The sequence below is a fragment of the Falco rusticolus genome, chromosome 13 (assembly GCF_015220075.1).
Source record: "Falco rusticolus isolate bFalRus1 chromosome 13, bFalRus1.pri, whole genome shotgun sequence".
Classification (NCBI taxonomy): domain Eukaryota; kingdom Metazoa; phylum Chordata; class Aves; order Falconiformes; family Falconidae; genus Falco; species Falco rusticolus.
This window is the reverse complement of record NC_051199.1, coordinates 24,328,642-24,348,210: the sequence shown is the minus strand read 5'-3', so window position 1 is coordinate 24,348,210 and position 19,569 is coordinate 24,328,642. Positions and strand designations below refer to the sequence as shown.

General features: G+C 46.2%; 1 protein-coding gene across 1 annotated transcript in view; it reads left to right on the top strand.

Moving 5' to 3' along the window:
* The first annotated feature begins 486 nt into the window (after positions 1-486).
* Positions 487-19,569, top strand: part of FNDC3B (fibronectin type III domain containing 3B) — a 209,627-nt gene continuing 190,544 nt past the window's right edge. The window contains 1 exon segment of the mRNA XM_037406717.1: positions 487-691. The gene's annotated coding sequence lies outside the window, so the exon portion shown is untranslated.

The following is a 19,569-nucleotide window of genomic DNA, read 5'->3' as shown; positions in this document are numbered from 1 at the left end:
GCCTGATGCTTCTCCTCCTCGCTCCCAAGGGATGGAAAGGCAGGAGTGAGCTTCACGGTGGGCCCGAGGGATCCGCTGGCAGGGAGAGCCCGGCCCTCAGCCCCCGGCCCTCAGCCGCCCGGGCCAGGGGGCTCCCGCGGCAGAGGCGGCCCCTGGGCGGGACAGCCTGCGTCGCGGTGCCGCTAAACGGGCCGCGGGGAGGGTCGGGGGGCGGCTGACGCCTCATGGGTGACAGGCGGCCGTCGGTAACGCTGCAGGAACGGGGGGCGGCGGGGCTGGCCCTCGGCATGCTGCGAGGCGATGCCACCCGCCCGGGCCCCGGCCCCGGCCCCGGCCCCGAGCCGCCCCGGCCGCGCTCCCCGCGGCCCGCCCCCGGGCCGCCCCTAGCGGCTGCCCCCGCTGGCGGCGGGGCGGAGGCGGCGGGGCGGGGCGGAGCGGCTGCTCGGCGGGGCGGGGGCAGGAGGCCCGGCGCGCCCCGCCGCCGCCGTCGCCGCCTCAGCCGGCTTTTCGGCGGGAGCTTCTACTCCAGAGTGCGCGGTAGCGTGGGCCGGCCGCGGGCCCCATGTGGTGCCGACATCACTGACATGGCGGAATCCCCGCCGAGCCCTCCTAGCGCTTGCTCCAGCTAGCCGGGACTCACCGCCGCGCCCGGCCCGGCCCGGCCCGCCGCCCCGCACCAGCTCGCCGCCAGGTAAGGACGTGGCGGGGGACGGGGGAAGGGGGTCGCGGGCGGGGAGCGCGGCGGCGGGGCCGGGCTGAGCTGTGCTGGGCTCGGCTCGGCCGGGCTGTGCTGGGCTCGGCGGGCAGCCCCGGGGAGCCGCGTCCCCCGCCCCGAGGCGCCGCTGCCGGTCCCGGCTCTTTTGTTCGGCGGCGGGGCGGGAGCTCGGGGCGGCCGGAGGCGGCTGCGGCGGGACGCGGCCGCACTTGGCGGAAAGTTTCTCCCGGCGCCTTGCCCCCCCGCCCCCCGCCCGGTGCCTGTCGCGGCGCCCCGGGGCCCCGCCGGCTCTTCCCCCGCGGCGGGCGGCGCCGGGCGGGCAGGCGGCAGCGGCGCTGCGAGGGGCTGGCGGCGGGACGGGCCCTCCAGCACCGCCCGGGAACCCCGCGGGGCTGCCAGCCCGGCCGCTGTCACCGCCTCCGGCCGGCCGCTGGGCTCCGGCAGGGGGAACCCGGGGGGCGCTGGGGGCGCTCGGCAGCACGCGTGGGTGCGTGGGTGGCGGCGGCCCGCGCCCTGCCCTCGGCCGCCCGCCGCGGGAGCCGTGCCCGTGGGGCGGCGGGGTGCGGTGCCCGGGGCCGGCGGGGGCGGGCGGCCGCGGGGTGCCGGGCAGGTGGGGACCGGGGCTGCGCCTCGCCCGCCGCCCCCTCCGTCCATCCCTGCCAAATGCCGGGATCCAGGGGGCACGGCGGAGAAAACGCTGGAGAAAGGCGCGAGCGGCTTCTCCCGGCCTCGTCCTCGCCGCCGGCTCTTGCCTTTGGCGGCTTCGGGAGGGAAAACCCTGGAAACTTTTTTTATTTTGCTTGCCAGACACCTTTTTTAAAATGGCATGCTACCAGGAGACGGAATGAAAAAAGAAAAACTCTTTTAAAAGCTTAACCTCTCTTAGGTTAAGACCACATCTGCATCCCTCCCCTCTACCTTCCCCCCTTCCCGCTTCTCAGAAATGTGCTATTTAAATAAGGTTTTGGCGAAGGTACTGCGGCTTGGAGGTAAATGTAACGAACCATTTATCCCATCTATATTTGTAGAATAAAAGGCGGGGGGCAAGCATGCCTCTCTCCATATTAGTGAGTTTGTATTTCATTTGCATTTCTTTGTGCACTTTGAGTACCTAAAATTACTGGCCTGACTCCTTAAAGTGGTAGTTTCCCTGTGACAGACGGGGAAACAGAGATACGGGAAAATGAAGTTTCTTGTTTGGTGGGTTTTTTTGGTTATTTTGGATTTGTTGTTGTTATTGTGCTTTTCGATTTATTTTTTTTTAAACTTGAACGCCGTGCAAGATTTGTGAGAACAGAATTCACGAATCCTAGTTCCCTGTGCCCTAACCGCATTTGCTGTATCCTCTAACCACTTACCCTGCAGAACCCAGGGCTCAGCCAGTACCTTCCTGAAAGGTGCCAAACCAGTCTAACTCGAGCTTAACAATGTGCTAGGTAATGGGATTTCAAACTTGCATGCATTTTTAAGTCTAGAACACTATTTCTCAACCTTTTTTGCAGCTGAGCTCGCTTTAAAAAGGTTGAGACAGGCAGTGCCACTGGTCTGGGCTCTGCTCCTTTCTGATGGGGATTGACTGGTCCAGACACAGATGACATGATGAATGCTTGGCTGAAAAGCCAGATAAAGGCATCGCTTCCATAACCTCAGGGATAGGCAGTGGGCTGCCTCCCAAGTGAAGGCATCTTGCTCCTCTCACCCATTCCACCGGTGGTCTTGCCCACCTACCACCGGCATCTCGGCAGTAAGAGAACATGCTGCCGGTGCTACCAGTAAGAAAATGATTCTTGGCGATGTTCCCGGGGTCATTTCGGGTCTCGCACAGAAGCGGTCTGTTAGTGCTTTTCTCCTAATCTTCAGCACTTTGTGGTTCCCTCTCAGTTTTTGAAGCAGTTGTGCTTTGTGGTTGTATTGGGACCCTGCTGGGACAGAAATGTCTGCTGCCCCAGAAGTATCGCATATTGCTCTTCCCAGTTCAGTATCTTTTAGCTATTTATGCTTATAACGTAGCTCAGAGATGAGTCTGTGTGGAAGTTGATATATTTTACAAATATTTCTCTCTTTTTGTTTTGAACCACCGGGACTCATCTGGTTTGGGTTTGAGGTCACTGCTGGGACAGCGATGAGAGGGGTTTTTCATACTGTTAGCCTATAGTTGGCCAAAGGATAAGAAATGAAGAAAGTTACATCCAAAATAAGCAGATATTCTTCTATAGCCAAGAAGCTCAGAGCTGTAACTCCATACCGCAATCATTTTGTCTTTACTCTCGGAAAAGTTTGCAACTTCCAATCTGAAGTGCGTTTGTTCTGGCTGTGGTTTTTTTTTTTTTTTTCTACGTGTGGTATTTAGTGAACTGAAAGAAGATTTCTGCATCATGCCTCTTCCTTAGCAGAGAATTTATGGGGTTTTTTTCCACCTTATAGATTACTATGAGTGCTCTGATGAGAGAGAAGCAGTTAAACTTCTACAGTTCATAAATATGTGCAAGAAACTATATACAGATCAGGCAGTAAAGTTCTGCATGTGTGGGGTTGAATTCATGAACTTTTTAATTAGTATAATTGGCTCTTCCCTCAAAAACATAGGTTGTCAGTCTGGTGAGCGCTAGTGCGGAACCAAAGTTTACAGTATGAGTAAATGTTTGTAGTGTGGGGATCTTAATTCCTACAAAATACGTATAATTACTTAAAAGTCCAAGAGCCTGTATACAGCTGAATAAAACAAATGATTCTCCACAGTGCTGTTCTTCTCAATGTAGTTCACCACTCCTCTCAGAAGGGAAGATGTGAGGGAAGATGGAGGGAGCTGTGGGGAGCTGCAGGACGGGCAGTTTGGGATGCCCTCGCAGGGCGTCTCTGCCTCTCCACCAAGGATGCTGTGGTGGTGGGTGTTAAGTCTGGAAATCGGGTGTGCCAGTACATCGGAATGGTTCTGTGCAATATGCTGTAGGTTGTCAGAGTCCTGTTTGTTTGCAGTAGCCTTTAATGTGCAGCAAATAAAGAGCAGAGAAAGCCAGCAGACCCCTGTGTAAGTATCAGCTGTGCAAAATAGCAGTGAGGCAAAGGCTTTCTCAGACTTGTTGTTGCACAGAGGACTTGTGCCTAGGTGATCTTTGCGCTGCTGAGCAGCAGCAGCTGAGCGGTGGAGGATCCTTTAGAAACAGGAATATCAAAAGTCGTGTTGTTTACGGCCGAGGTTTAGTGTCCCTGTGTGATCTGTCCCTGGAGATGGAAGGTATGTGGGAAGAGGGAAGTTCTTCAAACAAGGCAGTGGAAAGAAAGAGAGGCTGGGTACACAACGGTAACAGGCCATCTACAGGCAGGAATGTTGGGCTGTCAGCAAGCAGATAACTCCAACAGTTTCCAGTGGGGATGCGGGGCTTCGCGGTTTTTTTACCAATTTATTGTAAGCGCCGCTTTGCAAAATTGAAGTTGTAAGCCCCCTCTCTGTTGGATTACGGACAGCCAGGAAAAAAAGCACAGACTAATTAAATATGATTTATTGTGGAATTTGTAACAGTGTTGGAGAGATTAGTTGCCTTTCAGAAACACTGCTGCGGGTGTTAAAATTTGTGCTCTGCTCTGGATGAAAAATGATGGTGCTGTTGAGCAAGTACACAAGAAGAGCGTAGCCTGTTAGTATGATCCTGAGCAGCGGTATTCCCTAGAGGTGCCAGGTAGTGTGGCTTTGAGCAAATCTTCACAGTGCCTTTAATTGGGAAAGGATGCCTTTTCTTGAGCTTAGAGGTTAAAACATAGGGCTTCTCCAGTGACATGCTTTCTGCGTTTGATCTAAGGAATCCTTTGTTTACAAGTAAATTGTGGTGTTTGTTAGCAGATAACAGACAAAAAGCCAACTACACCACCAGCTGTGTAAGAAACATTCTTTATTGGCATTTCTGGTGGTGACAGTTTATAACAGTGGTATATACTGAAAGTTACTGTTTAGATACTCTGGTTATTAAGCTGCAGCTATGTATAATGTTATTTATGTGATATGAAGCAACATACAATTCCTAAGTAATATAAGCATATACGTTCTATTATTTTTTGAAGAGGACAAAGGTTGCAGCTCATGCAGTGACATGTGGCATTTACTACTTCTGGCGTCTGCTTCTAGTTCCTCTAGAAGCCGCTCAGTGGAGCGACAAGATGGATTCAAGAGCAGGGTTTCTGCTCTTGTTTTGGTTTTGTTAGATTTAGGATAACTGAAGCCAAACACTGGAATTCTCTGGAGATGCTAATAGGCTTGTCTGCTTTCTCTTTGTTGACCTGGTGTATAGCTATTCTGTGGCAGCAATGCAAATACCTTAAAGCATGTTTTATATGTGAGTCTCTAATAATTGCCTTATACGTAATTATGGATGTTTCTATTATTAGGTCCTTGCAAAGGACTCTAATAATAGAATGTGTGTATGTGTGCATATATGTATTTAAACATATACTTCATGCTTTCAGGAATGTTTCATACGGAATGTTTTGAAAAGAGAAAAAAGAAATTGCTCTCAGGAGGCTCTTAATAAAAACTTCAATACGCAACAATTTTAGATGACCCTTGCCACCCTCGGAGATCCTTGGGATGTTGTGGGCAGATTTCCCCACGCTTTTAATCTAAGCTAGAAAAATGTCAAATGTGTTCTGCTTAGTTTGTAGGTCATTCTCTGGGCCTCTGTACAGCTGTGTCAATTTTTCATGGTTGCTCCCTGTTCCCCACACACCCACTAATAAAATGCTAACATTTATAAGCTAAATCCCCATGTTATCTTTCGCCCCAAGTATTTCTGCGCGATTCTTTAGTCAAGGCCAACGCCGTAGTGAAGTAAAATGGTGTGATTGTTTCGGACCTCGGTAGCAGAAACAGCATAGGAGTAGCGAATTGTCCTGATTTGTTTTAGGATCACTTTACTATTTTTCTTTAGTGTAAGATTAGTTAGCCGCTAGAATTTATTCTACTTTATAAGTTGCCTTTATTGTGGAAGTATATGCCTAGTCAGTGGCAGTTCATATAACGTGACCTTCTGCTTGCTGACACTTGAGCTGATGTAGGTATGTTATTAAGTATTATGCATTGTTCTTTGCTCGTTATTTATTTATTGATGTGGAATAATGCAGCAGAGAAAAAAAGATGATAGCGTTTGTGATAATGAGAGTAGGTTTTCTTCTGGTCAGTGTATTTCTTGCAGACTCATGTAATGTCAACTCACAGAAGAAAAAGAATCGCTTTCGGTGTCTTGTTACTAGCAAACGTGTGGCAAACTGAAGCATCACTTCATTAGGATAAATTAACAGAGCATAAGCAACACAGAACAGCAGAGGTGGTGGGTTATTTGGGGTGTGTAATGCCTGAACTCAAAAGCCTGAATAGTGGCTTTTGTCTGTAAGTACTGACAGAGGTGGTGGCGTTGAAAAGCAAAGGCACAGCTTGGGCTTGACTTACTTGACGAAGCATGTTGCTGTACCATGTGACTTAGTCTTTTGCCTTCCATTTGATGTTTTAGCGTCAAGGATAATGGCTTAGATCGAAGTGAAAAGTGGAAAAAAATCCTTCTTTTGTGACCAGATAAGGCATATTGGCATATACCACGTACCTGATTCTTCTAGATGTATTTCAACTGGGTGCAGGTTTGAGACCCAGCTGAATACCTGCCCGCACATTCCTCTGTTCTTAAAGCAGAAGGGTGGTTACATGGCTGGTGTTTCCTTTGAGTTGCGTTTTTGGTTGGCTTGAACAGTTGAAAAGTTCGCCTTGTCTTTCCCAGTTCTTAATCCACTTCACAGATATTAATATCCTGTTCTTTTGTGAGATACTCTAAAGCTGTGAGGAAATTATTTTTGTGGTGTAATTCCAGTAGATACCTTTTTAGTAATTGTATTAAAAATTGAAAAAAGGGGTAGAAAGTGAGGTGTTGGTTTTCACCAAAACCTGTTGGTGCTGTTCCTCTGGAATACAATGCTGCCTTCAGCTGAGGCTACTTTGGGAGCGATGACTTCTAAGGTGAGAAATTTGTTCCTAATCAGTTGCACTGACTGAAGGATGAGAACACGTTTTTTGAGGGCTGGTTTCCATCAAGTCATCCCCTGAGCTGGGCAGAGGGGCACTCGACTGCTGTCAAATCTTCTACTTTGCCAGGTTAACTAGGAAATTTGTTTTCAAAGCCTGCCTTGGGGAGGGGAGAGCAACAACTCTTTTTATTTTCTGATGCTGGAAAGTGTTAGATGTGGCATCTCAAAGAAAAGCAAATGGAAAAACAACTATTTCTTATTCTGGATTTTTGCAGAATTGGCTTCTGCTTTAATGAGTGTTCTTATTCTAAGGACTTCTGCCTTTCTTAGTGTTGTGCTTGCCCATCATTTCTTTGGCACGCTTATTCATTGGCTGCCCATGGTTTCTGATACTAAGATAGGGTTTTTCTTTTAATTATATCTCTGTATGGTTTATGTTCTTCTGGTGGTTGCACAGTTGTTAACCTCGCTGCATGGCTGAGAATCACCTTTATTTCTGCTGTCGCACTGCAGACCGGAGGCTTGGGGTGCAGCATTTGGTGTTGCAGAAGTGTCCGTCCTGAGCAGCCAATGCCATCTGACAATCCATGTGTCTGGGGAACTGAGCGACTAGACACACAGCGCTTAATTTGGCACAGCGTTTGCTCTTTGCTGGCTTTTCTTGAATGCTTCAGATGTGGGTGAGGGAGGGGCTGCAGATCTGTTTGTGGCACGCTGCATTCCCTGCTGTCCTCTTCCTTTTTGCTTCGTGCTCTTGTTCACGCAATGGGTGTGATGCGTGGCCTTTGCATGACTAAAAATGCAGGCATGTGGACACGAGGCAGTTGTATGGGAGGAACGTGTCCATCCACATGCGTAGTGGGGGTGTGCCCGGCATTACTGCCGAGGTGGCTGTGTCTTGGCTCAGCGGTGGGTACAAATGACACAAGAAGGCTGTGGTATGTAATCCCCCAGTACTTCAGAAGAGTCCAAGTGGCCTGATCGGGCAGGACCACAGGGCACTCCTTTTGGATCGTAGGTTGAGTCATTGTTGGTGGTACCTGTCAGCCAGCCATGCAGGGAGAGAAAATCCATGGGCGTCTTCAAAAGCTGGTTTTGAGGAATGGGTCAGAAGTTTTCTGGCTTGTTTGGTAAGAGCGTACATGGATGAAGGGTGATGGGGATGGAAGCTAAGAATTGGAAATGTAGGGAGGTGGCCTTGTGTTGTGGCTGTCATGTAGAGGAGGGACCACTGAGGCATGGGGGTGGCGGTGCTGAAGGAGTTAAGTTGTGCGTGGCTTGCAGCACTGGGTGGTCTATGGAGAGCTTAGACTCGGTGACAAACCCAGAAGCAGGTTGAGCTACAGGAAGGTTGATGGTGTTTATGGGGATGAGAAAGAGACGGCAGAAAAAACAATCTTGACATTAAAAATAAATTATTACTTTCAGTCTAAGTTGTCAGTGCCTTAGAGAAAGGTGCTTTCCTGTGCTTGTGCTGATATCTGAGCACGCGTATACGTTGTTTCCTCTTACATGAGTGACCTTATGCAGTTGGGGGGAGGTGGGGAAAATGGCAACTGTGTGGCAGATAACTCACCTATTATAAACTCTGGAGTCTGACAAAGTTTAAAATTCCACATCGGTGCAAAATGACTTGATAGCTGCAAGCATGATATGCTGCTCGTATTGCACACCGTGACCCTGCAGGCATTCCGCTCAGAGAAGTTAAAGCAGATTTTTTACCGTCTGGAAAGTTATGTTAGATGTTTTGAGGATGAAGGGTTAATTTTCTAGGAATTCAGTGGGTGTATTGATACATTCATAAGTTTAGCTCCCTTGACGTAGTTTTTGTTGCTGTTCCCCGATCACACCTCTAGTGATTTAGGTTATTGTAGATGCTCTCCTGGTCTCAGGTAATACTGATGAAAGTAGCTCTCAGAATAAGCAAGTGAAGCGTGATTTTTCCGATACTTCTGTTTCCCCTAAGCAAGTAGGTGGTTCACACCTGTGGTGCCTCATCAATTTCTATTTGTATGTTTTTGTCTGGGTTTATTTGTTTTAAAACTAAATTACATTTTAGTAGGGCAGGACCTCAAAACAACAGCAACAGAAACCAACCAACCAAAAACCTTAAAGGACCAAACCAAAATGACTTCATATGCCACATTCTGGTTAACTTCAGATGTAGTTGAGGTAATAGTGTCTTATGTTCAGAGGTCAGAATTAGCCAGCGGATTTCACCAGACACGGGTGTCTTGTTGCATGTTTGTATGCCGAGTATATGAACTGAGAACATTCATATGTGTGTTCAATATCGTGTTCAGTGCATGTCTTGTTGCATGATCCTTGCAGGTACTGTGCTGTGCTGAGCTGTTCTGCGGTGCTGGGAGGGCAGAGTGCCGTACCAAGGCAGCAGCTTACGGCTCACGGAGTTTTTTGCTGCTGTGTCATATGTTCCAGTTTTGCTTCGTGAAGGTCTAGAACCACACGTTTACAGGACTTGGTGCGGAACGTGGGGGTTCCATTATTGGTGGAACCGATACACAAGAAACCTTATGACTAAAGAGGAAAAAAGACAAATTCTGGGATTTTCAACACAGCACAAGTTCCGCAGATTTTAACACAAGATTGGGCAAAAGCGATCAGAGTTGTTAAGGTTGCTCACGCTTACATACAGTCAGCCTTAATCCTTGTTTCTTGTATGTCAGCTGGTGGCAAAATTAACTTGATTCTGCTCTGCACATATTTATTTTTGCAACTCCATATGCTGCTCTAACAGATGTTTATTATTGCTTATTAAGTTCTCTGGTGCTTTTAACGACCACACAGAAGATAAACATCCTCTGTGACTTTGTTAGATGTACAGTGCAGACTTCTTGTTGTGGATTTGAAGCCTGTTCCTCAGGTCAGCGTGCACCGCAAGCAGCGGTCAGGGCGCTGGATGCCCACGACTGCTCAGATTATCTGAAACGGAGAGGAATGGTCTTGTTACCTAATTAAAGTGTCAGCTCTCTACAAGCTCTTGTGTGTGTGGTATTTTATCTTTACCTTTTGCCCTCTCGGTTAACAGAGCTGGACGTGCTTGTCCAGATGTTCCAGCTGCCTTGTTCAGTGGGCAGGAAATGGTGATGGGATGGAAGTTAGGCAATCCTGCCGAGTGCAACCCGAAGGGTCGCGGATCTCTTCCATGGCAGCCACTTCTGGATGAAGCATAAGAGCCAAGTCATTCAGATACCCAAAAATTAAAGTGTAGCCGTCTTGTACATTAAATAGGTTGCGGTTACAGAAGTATCTGAATAGGTTGCTTCAGTGATGTGTGAGAGCTGTTATGTTGCAGTAAAGGCAATATTTGTGGATATAAAACACTGAAGTTAGACATCAGCCGTTTTACTTCCTTTTGGCATTTCTTGATCAGGCAGTCAAACAGGATGATATTATGCTCTAAAAAGTTGCTTTAAAATGTTTTTCAGTTCCTCAGACCTTCTAGACTGTTAGTGTTGTCCATGCTAGCAGATCTGGGTCATTTCTCATCTATCTCAATAAACCCTTATTTCTCTATTTCCTTCTTCCTTCCTTAAATTTTCTTAAACTACAAGGTATTCATCTCAGTGCATCCTGAATTATTGGGTTAGTGTAAGGGAACAAAGATGAGTGAATAAGTGGTTGTAGTATCTTCAGAAATGCGAGAGTTGCGAGGTAGAAAATACAAATATGTGAAGACAAGGAATATAATAAAATGAATGAAAAAGTTTGCGGGTAGATAGTGTATTATTTGTGGCTCTGCTGTCATCTAAGATTCTGTGGTGTTCTCTAAATGAAATATAAGCAAGTACAGTAGTATGCTCTCTTACGTGATTGAGTTCAGTTGAACAGTGATAGTACCGCCTTTGAGCAAATTTGATGTATCCTCATCACAGGCAGTGACACGGTTCTGCCGCAGAGCTGTGGGCAGCGCTGGGTAGGGTTGAGGTGCTGCTTTCTGGCTGTGGGTTAGCGACGTGGCAGTGGGAGATCTGCCGCTTCCCTTCGGGAGGGGAATACAGAGCGTTGGCCGGGTGCCTGGGCTAGCCTCGGGTTTGTACTTGGGTTAGAAAGCGTGTGGGGATGGCAGGTTGGATCTGTCAACTTTCCTTCTGTCCTCAGGAGAGGTATTACTCAATTAGGTATGTGTGTGTGTGTGTGTGTATATATATATATTTAAGGTGTCTTAATGATGTATCGGTGTCCTGGCTCTGTAAAGCCAACAAGGTTTAACTGTCTTCTGGTGGTTCCCTGGACGGCTGGATGTGCAGAGCTGCCCCAGGATCGGTGTCCTGCCTGTGCTGGCCTGCCGCGGCTGCTCGTCTTCTTACTGCATGGCAAGTGCAAGGCAATTTGAGGGAGCTATATGCAAAATTTAGGCAATTCAGATGAAGAAAATCTTACAAGCTGACTCTCTGTAAATATGTTGGAAGTGCTTGACTGGTTCTGCAATGAGTATTTTTTATTGGGTATATAATGTTTAAGGTATCTCTGGTTTAGCATTTTTGCACATCCCCACTTCTCCCAGAAAATGTTTCACAACATTCAACAACTAGTGCATTTCTAAAAAATGCAAAGGGATTTGGCAGGTGGAAAGGGGAAACAAATGAAAGCCTGACTCTTGTCATATGCAAAAATACGCAGTTGGGAGGAAGAAACAGAAAACAACCATTTTTATCTATTCTTTTCTAATGCATTAGACAAAGATTTAGCGTGGCTGCTCGATGTTTTTTCTGCCAACATCATCTCTTTCTGACCTTTGTGATCAGTGTGAGCATTGAGGATTTGTAAAGCAGATACAGAGACTTTGCTGTGCAACTACTTGTACTGTTCGAGCATAGTGTGAGTGTGGTCTGGAAGTGGTGGTACAGCCATGAAAAAAGGCATGCACCAAGGGGTGGATTTTTATTATGCTTTTAATAGAGATGGGAAGGAAGAGTCATACTTTTTTGCTAGTCCTTCTGGGACTTACTTTGGAAAATGTATACATTCTGATCACCTTTGTTAGGGAAAGACAGAAAAATTTGAAGTGCTAGTTGTGGGCAAGGGTTACAAGCGTGAGTGGAAGTGTAGAAAACCTTTCTTATAAGATAGAGAAATATTAAACAAGGAAAAAAGTTCCAGTGAACTTCACTATCTCTAAATCCAATAGACGTAAACACTGTGAAGGTGTACAGGACTATTTAAGCCAAAAGCCAGTGTCAGCAGATGAATGCGTGGATGCAAGCTGTCAGTAAAGACTTTTTCAGAATTTGATCAAACAGCTTAGTCCAAAACCAGTCCAGCTATCCAAGCAAGAGACTGCTTATGACAAGCAGAAAGACCTAGTGAATTGTAATGTATAGAGCTTTATGCAAGGCTATGGAAGAGTATGTGGCTGTTGTATTTTCATGTATGGATAAGGAGCGTACAAATGGCAGAGTGATTTGAAGAAGTGGGAGAACAGAAAAGGACCTTTTGTCCTGGAATATTGTGACAAAAATACTCCAGGCATTCATTGCAACAGCAAAATTTATAAACCTGATCTTTTTTTTAATGTATCAACATGATAAAAAACATAACTTCACGTGCAAGCAGACATGAAAAAAAATGGATGTGTGGAGCTGTATAGTATTGGTGCTGAAACTTTGATATGGCTGCGATCATGGTGGAATTTCATTCCTATAGCCTGTTACTGATACTCACTTTTATTGGTAGAAGGTCCTGATGTACCATAGCTTCAGGAAAGGAGATAGGCAGCTTTCAAAGAGCTTTGAACATCAGGTCAAACGATAAAGGTGTTTTCCAAAGCTGTGTTGTGACAGTGGTGGATCACTTCTCAGAGTAAAGCCCAGAGGTTTGTATCCAGAATTTTACTAATGATAATCTCTGGGAAGGAGCATGTTAACTTCAGGATAATTGCAAGCTTCAAAGCAAAATCAGAATACAAGTTCAACTTTGTTTATGCTTTGGCACTGGGGGGAAAAACATAACAAGATTGGTGTTCCATAAATATGAGTTCAAATAATTAAAAATCAAAATGTCTGAATTTATATTTGTCGATATAAGATGGTAGTTATCCAGAAAAACAACATGAAACTTAAAAAAACCCCAAAACACCAACACACAAACCACCCAAAAAACATTAGTGAACTGATGTGCAATGCCAAAATAGAAATATTTTCAGTTATATGGAAAGGAAAACCTAAATCGAGTCACCTGCAACTTCGGAAGTGGCTGTACAAACAACAAATTAGTAGTTATGCTCGCACCAGTACTTTAGAAAAGGAAAAATCAGCATGGAGTGAAGGTATTATCTAGCTAATTGCTTGGTAGCTACGCTGAAACTGCTTTAATACTGGCCTGTGGTGTTCCCTTTCTCAGCAGAAAGGCTTTTGTCAGGCAGCAGTTAATGTTTCTTGGAGAGAGAGGATGCAGCGAGTCCTTCTGCCGGCTTTCATCTGAGTGTTTTCTTCTTACAACAAGGAGTCACGGGAACTTGTTGACAAAGCTGTTTTCTGTGATTGAACTGAGGTTTTGTTTTGGGTTGGTTTTTTTATTCCAAAGAGTCAGGTTTTACTTAAATATATCAACACTGTCTCATTTAAGCTTGTGTGATGTGCTTTCATTTCTGAGCTACTTGGGGGGGGGGTGGGTGGGTGCGAAATTGCTTTAATTGTCTTGATGTTAATGCAGAAGAACTGGGAGCTTGTTTCCATCCATCAGTGCTGGAGACTTGAAACAAAAGCCAAGCAAACTTCCAGATGGTTGCAGATCCTGGATCCCAGCCACTGCCCGATGCAATTCAGTACGCCTGCCTCTATCACTTAACTGCTTACAAAACTGCTGTCTGCCTGGCTTCATAAGCGTGGACTTCGCTTTCCTTGGCAGTGGGTTGAAGGAGGAAGGTGAAGCAGTGTGGTGGGGCAGGAATGGTCCCTGTGGGGTCCTCAGGCTTTGGCCAAGGCTCCTTGCCAGCAGTGTAAGGATTGGCTTGTGAGTTCTCCAGGGTTATAAAACACCCAGCTGTTGACTTTCAGAGTTGTGTGACTGGGCAGCTGAGAACTTGGATGGGCTGGAGGATGAGCTGTATTGACAGAGGAACAATGCTTTCACAAGCATGCACACATACTCCCCTCACTCCCCTTTTGGTGCCGGGGGTGTGCGCTATCAGAAATCCTGTCGCTAATTAATAATCACAATAAGCCAGTGCATGTGAAGTGGGGTTCTTTGTTTGGTTGGTTTGGTTTGTTGTTGTTTGTTTTTTTCCATTTAAATTAAAAAGTCTCTGGCAGGGGAGTTAATGAAATGGCTGGGAATGGCGTCTTGCATTGTGGCCTCTTGTTCAATCATGGTTGACTTGGTGCAGAGTATGTCAGAGTTGATTTTATTGTTCTGATGGGATTTCAGCCCAGTATGGCAAGGGAGGAGTTAACATGGGCAATAGGAACTAACTTAACTTCAAGGGCTGGTGGGAGAGCAGGAGGGCAGGAGCTGGCTGGAAGAACCTGGCTGGGAAGGGGGAAGAAGGGGCAGAGGGAGCATGGAGCATCCCTGGGCTGGGCAGGCAGGGGACCTGCCAGCAGGTTGGCAGGGCCACGGCACAGGCAGCAGCAGTGGTCTGTGGGGTTTTATTTAGGAGTGGCTGGATGTGGGCAGCTGGGTGCGGTGGTTTAGATCCCACCTACAAACTGCTAAGCATTTCCTAATTTAGGAAGCTCCATATGACAGAGTTTGCAGTGTGAATTTGTAGTTGTCAATGTGGACAGCCAGAAAGGTCCTGCCAACTGATAATTTTAATTAGCGTTACTGACCGGGACAGGCTGTCAATTGTAGTAAGAAACCATTAAATAAATGTTGGTGAAAAATGAATGTGGTCGTTCCTTTGCTCTCCGTAGATACCAAAGCACCTCACAGAGGCAATGCATTTCATTATCCCCATTTTACAGCTGAGAAAACAAGACACAGAAGTGAAATAACTGGAGATACTTGTTTGCTGGGGCTTGCTCCAATTGAGGCTGGACTAGAAGTCTTATTAGTGGTCTGCATGTGTCTGGGGGTTTCCCTCCCCAACAAGAGACTTGACAAGCCTCCTGGCAGTGCCTGTGTGTGGTTCCAGTACCTCTGCGAGCCTCTCCCAGAGGAGGATTGCTGACAGCTTGGCAAGAGGGTAATAACTGTTTGCGTTCTACTTAGTATGTTATGTTGTATCTGTAGGAAGTCTTTGTAAAAGGCTGACTTGTTACAGGTGAGGGGGGTGAAAATGGTTTTCTTACAAATGCCAGCTAAGATTTTTGCAAGCTAGTAAAATTGTCAGTAGGCAGTACAGCATGCGCTTAATTTAGTAAAGTTATAGTTCTTTCTTAGAAAGGGTAAGGTTATCCTGGCTTACTTGTAATTTATATTCCTGGTGAGCACATAAAGTCCTACTTCCCTAAGAGGAGGAAATACCGTTCACTTCCCCTGGCTGATCCCATCTACTTCAGTAGCTAATCTTCGGATTTCGGGTTTTTAATGTTGTGCCCAGCTCTGATTTGCCTGGCTGCTGCTTCTGCTCACTGGTTCTTATTGTTCTTGAATGTCCGATCCTTGTTGGCCCTGGGACCACATAAATAAATCTTGCGCGGCGCTGTAAGTCCTGCTGGAGCGCCATGCGTTGAGCTGCACCCATGGCATGGCTGATGCACAAACCGTGTTATCAGCTCCCCATTTAAGCTGTGGTCAGTTAGCTGCCAGCTCTTAATGCTTTGAAGATAATTCTTTTTGATTATGCAGTGCTAACTCATTTATCAGTGTTGCATGGTACTAAGTCAAGCGCTGGCTGAAGAATAGACGTGTGCTAACACGGCTATCTTCCCAGCCAAAGGTGTAATCTTGTTAGAGGGTGCACTTGGATTTGTTTGACAGGACCTGTTTTATATAGAACAGCAATGCTGATTATGTTCATATATTTGAATTCCTTTTCGATGGAATCCTACGCTGACTTTTGATCGTTTTGTCTGAAAGCTGTGCCTTGCTAATGGGATGTAATGGCACTGGTCATCTTGCATCGCTCTCAGCTACTGGTGCTGGATCAGTATGGCCTCCCCTCCGTCCCTCCACACCAGTGCACCCTGTTGTTGACAGTAGGTTAGGCATTTCCTTAAAGGCTTAACCCAAAACTTAATTGCAAGATTCTGGGTTTGACTTGGCCGCTGAGGTAATTCATCAGGCTGTTTCTTGCCTTTTTTGAATACTGAGCAGAAAAACTCATTAAATGCTTTTTTCCTTGCACTGTTAGCTGTATTTTCATTTCTGTTTTGCAGTGGGGTTATACTACTATTAGATTTCAGTCTTTCCTGATTTATTTTTAAAAGCAGCTCGTTTTCTGTTTTCCTGCAAGTTGTGATTATTTTTTTTGGTTTGACTTGTCTTGACTTCGGTCTTGGTTTCATTTAGCAGTGTTCTGTAGTTCTAGTTCACTTTCATCACAGTTCTTCTTTCCCTCCTTTACTCCTTTTTATGTTGCATTACATTTATATTGTCTTTCTTTTAGCATGGAGTCAAGATAGCTTTTTAGCCAAAATTTCCCACTTTTTCAAACAAGGGGATCGTAATTTCTCATTTCCAGTTGTCTGTCTTTAAAAAAATTATATATTTTAAATGAGCTTACAATTGTAACATACATAAATTTTCTTTCAAGTCAGTTTTTCCTCGCAATCCTCATCAGTTTTGGGAAATGAACATTCGTTGTTTTAAATCTAAACTGCATGTACAAACTCCAATTAATCTCCCTCTAATAATGTTTGATTGCTGTGGTGTTTCAAAAGCTCTCATGGGATGGTCCTGACTGGTTCTGTGAAGATGAAACTTCCAGCTGTTGGGAGCTGAGTGTGCAGAAGCCAGAAGGATAGGAAAACACTGACATTTTTTTTCACACATCTTATATAGTTTTTATGTGTATGGTGTAGTGAAGTTTTGTTTGCTCTTGAGCTATGTTTGAATTTCCTTTGTGGTGTAAATCAAATAGTTCTCTAAATACTTCGTAGGCAGTGGGGGAAGGAAATGGTTTCACAAGTGTTTGCTGTACAGAACTTGGCGGATCATCCCAGTGAAGTAGTCAAACATCATGATATTAAAAAAGGAGGTGCTGCAATCCAACTCTGCGTGTATATTGATAGATAAAATACTACAGATGTACATCAAAGTGCAAGTTCATGGCCTGATTACACAGCTCTAACTTCGCGCTGCTGCTGAAAGGTCAGTCCTGCCTCCAGCACCCTTTATTCCTATTGCTCCTCTTGTCTTGCCTCGGCGAGTTAGACCCCGGGGTTGGTCTGGAAGTTAAACTGCGGTCTGACTTGCCTTGCCACTGGGCGAGTGCCATCCTGGCACAGCGAGAGGGGCAGCAGCGGGGGTTCTGGTGTGGCTCCGCTGGTGCTGGCTTGGCAGTAGGCTTGCTTCAGCCTTCCCTGAACCTGGGCTCAAACAGCGGAGCTGTGGCTTCCGAGGTGTCGGTGGCGTATGGTCCTTCCTGCGGCGGCGGGGTGCCCGAGTGGGGCATGGTGTGCCTTGGGGTACCCCCTGCGCCCCGCCGGCTTCCTGCTGCCAGGCTGGCTCCCCAGCCACAGCAGCACCTTCCCCCAGCAGGCAGGGATGTTCCTGCTGGGATGTTCCTGCTGAGGTACAGTGCGAGGGGGTCTGTCCTCGTGCGGACATGTGATGTGTTTTACTTTGGCTTTAGTCTTGCAGTACTCAGGCTTTTGAAACCAAACCATAATCAAAAAGATGTTTGAAACCAAAGCATCAGTGATCATTCTCCCTGTCTGCTAGTCTTGTCCCCTGACCACCACCTCCCACACGAAAGGAAGAGGGTTAAGAGAAGGTAAGTGCAGAAGTGTTGGAGCTAAAAGCCTCCTGGTTTCCTCGGGGCTCTGCTGTGCACATGTGGGACAGCTTTCTCTTAAAGTGTTCCTGTAGTACACCTTAGGAAGTGATGTGCCGGTTAAAAGAACAGCTCAGCTACCTGGTTTTGATTCAAATAACTTGCTCTCCTTTAGTGTTCGCTTTAGCTATCTGTCCCAATACCTCAGTTTCTTCCTCTGTTGAAACCGTCCCTGCTCTTTGTTTCTCACATTTGAAGAGACAGGCTTTCACATCCTCTGTTCGACAAGGCGAGAAGGCGTCAGGAAAGATCTTCCCTTTCTCTTCTGAACGGCTTGAGGCGGAGATCTTGTCTGTCTTTATATTTACTCACTGTGAAACGCGTTGTACTGAATAGCAGCCACCTAGCCTTCCTGGAACAGCGTGTGCTGCAAGAGCACAAACACCCGGGATCCGTGGAAGGGCTGGGAGCCGCGGGCAGAGGTGCGTGGTGGCTTCTCCCACGGCCGGGGTGTCCCTGGCAGCCCCTGCGACCTGCGCCTCTCCTGCGTTGTTTGAATGCAGCATTAACGCTGTGCGGTAAGAATCTCTCCTAATTACTCGCTGCTAAAATTTGGTATTTGATAGCTACTTAGAGGCAGAGGCAAGAAAGTTTATAGATAGAAGTCGGTCACTGCTTGTTAATTGAAGTCTGTCTTTTGTCAGGGATAATTAGTGCAGCATTGGTAAGAGATAAACAAAAGTTCAGACGGAATACAGCTGAGCTGTAATCTGCTTATGGTAAAGCTGAAATAGCAAAGGGTGTGTTTGGCTCGAAGTGCTTGTCCACGGATCTTTGACTTCTGTCCTTATGGGGGAAGGGATAGTGAGCTTGGAGGCGCAAGCACGATTCTAATGCTGAAATACAGAGGCAGGAATGAGTAACAGAAAGGTATCTGTAACAGAAGTGCCTCTTCTGTGTGTTGGATCCCGGGCGGTGTAAAGAACTATTAGATTATTAACATCTCCTTTTAGTAACGCCTCTGTTGGAAATCTCAGCTACTAGGATGCATCCAAAAAGAAGCCTACTGAGATATGGAGCAATGCTTCATGGAGACTTTGGTTTTTCCACCCAAGAATGTAGCCCTTGGGTCGTGTTTCCCTGTGTGTGTGTAGAGAGATAGAGTTCTGCTCTTAAAGCAGTGGGCTTAACTTAATTGAGGTCAGCTGCGTTTATATAGGTTCACCTACACCATGGCTACATTTGCGCTCACTGTTGTTCTTTGCTTGCATCATTGGAGACTTGGTTTCAGCAGTAGGCTTTGTCTGGCCCAGGGGTGGGTGAATGATTTCAATGTAGGCGTGAGGGAGAGTTGGGATGCTGGACAGGGAAAGGTCTGTGTAATGCAGAAAGAATTCCAAGCATCTTTTTGGTTAATTCTGTTTTTTAGAGGACTGCTAATGTGGCTTGATGGGAACTTGCATGCTGAGTGCAGCTTAAAGTTTCTTGATTATTTCTGAAAATGTTTTTGTAAAGTCTTCCTGAAAATCTTTTTAAATTGCCAATAATTGTACGTAAGACGAAACAACTCAAAGCCCAATCTTTTTACCTTTATTTTTGCAAAACTACTGATAATAGCCTGGCAAATACTACAACGCTGCATCTACTTTACTTCTAATGAAGAAGAGCCCTGATCCCATCTGATTCAATTAAATGTGTGCTTTCCTGCTCAAGGACTGAATTTTACTGTGCTTGGTATAGTGTACTGAAAATGCCTTATTTTTCCTACCAATTGTTTTGATTTTAAAAGGAAAAACTTATTTCCACAATATTTGCAAATGCTACAATATTCCTCTGCAAAATGTGCTGCTGCTGTTTCCAGAACACACAGAAGGGTTTTGGATGCTAGGATTTTGTTACTGAAGTAGCGATGGTGACTTTTATAATTAAAAAGCAAACAAACAAAACCAGCTTGTCAGAAATGGAGATCGGAAATGTCCGTTACACTAGACACTTGGGTTCTGTAAAA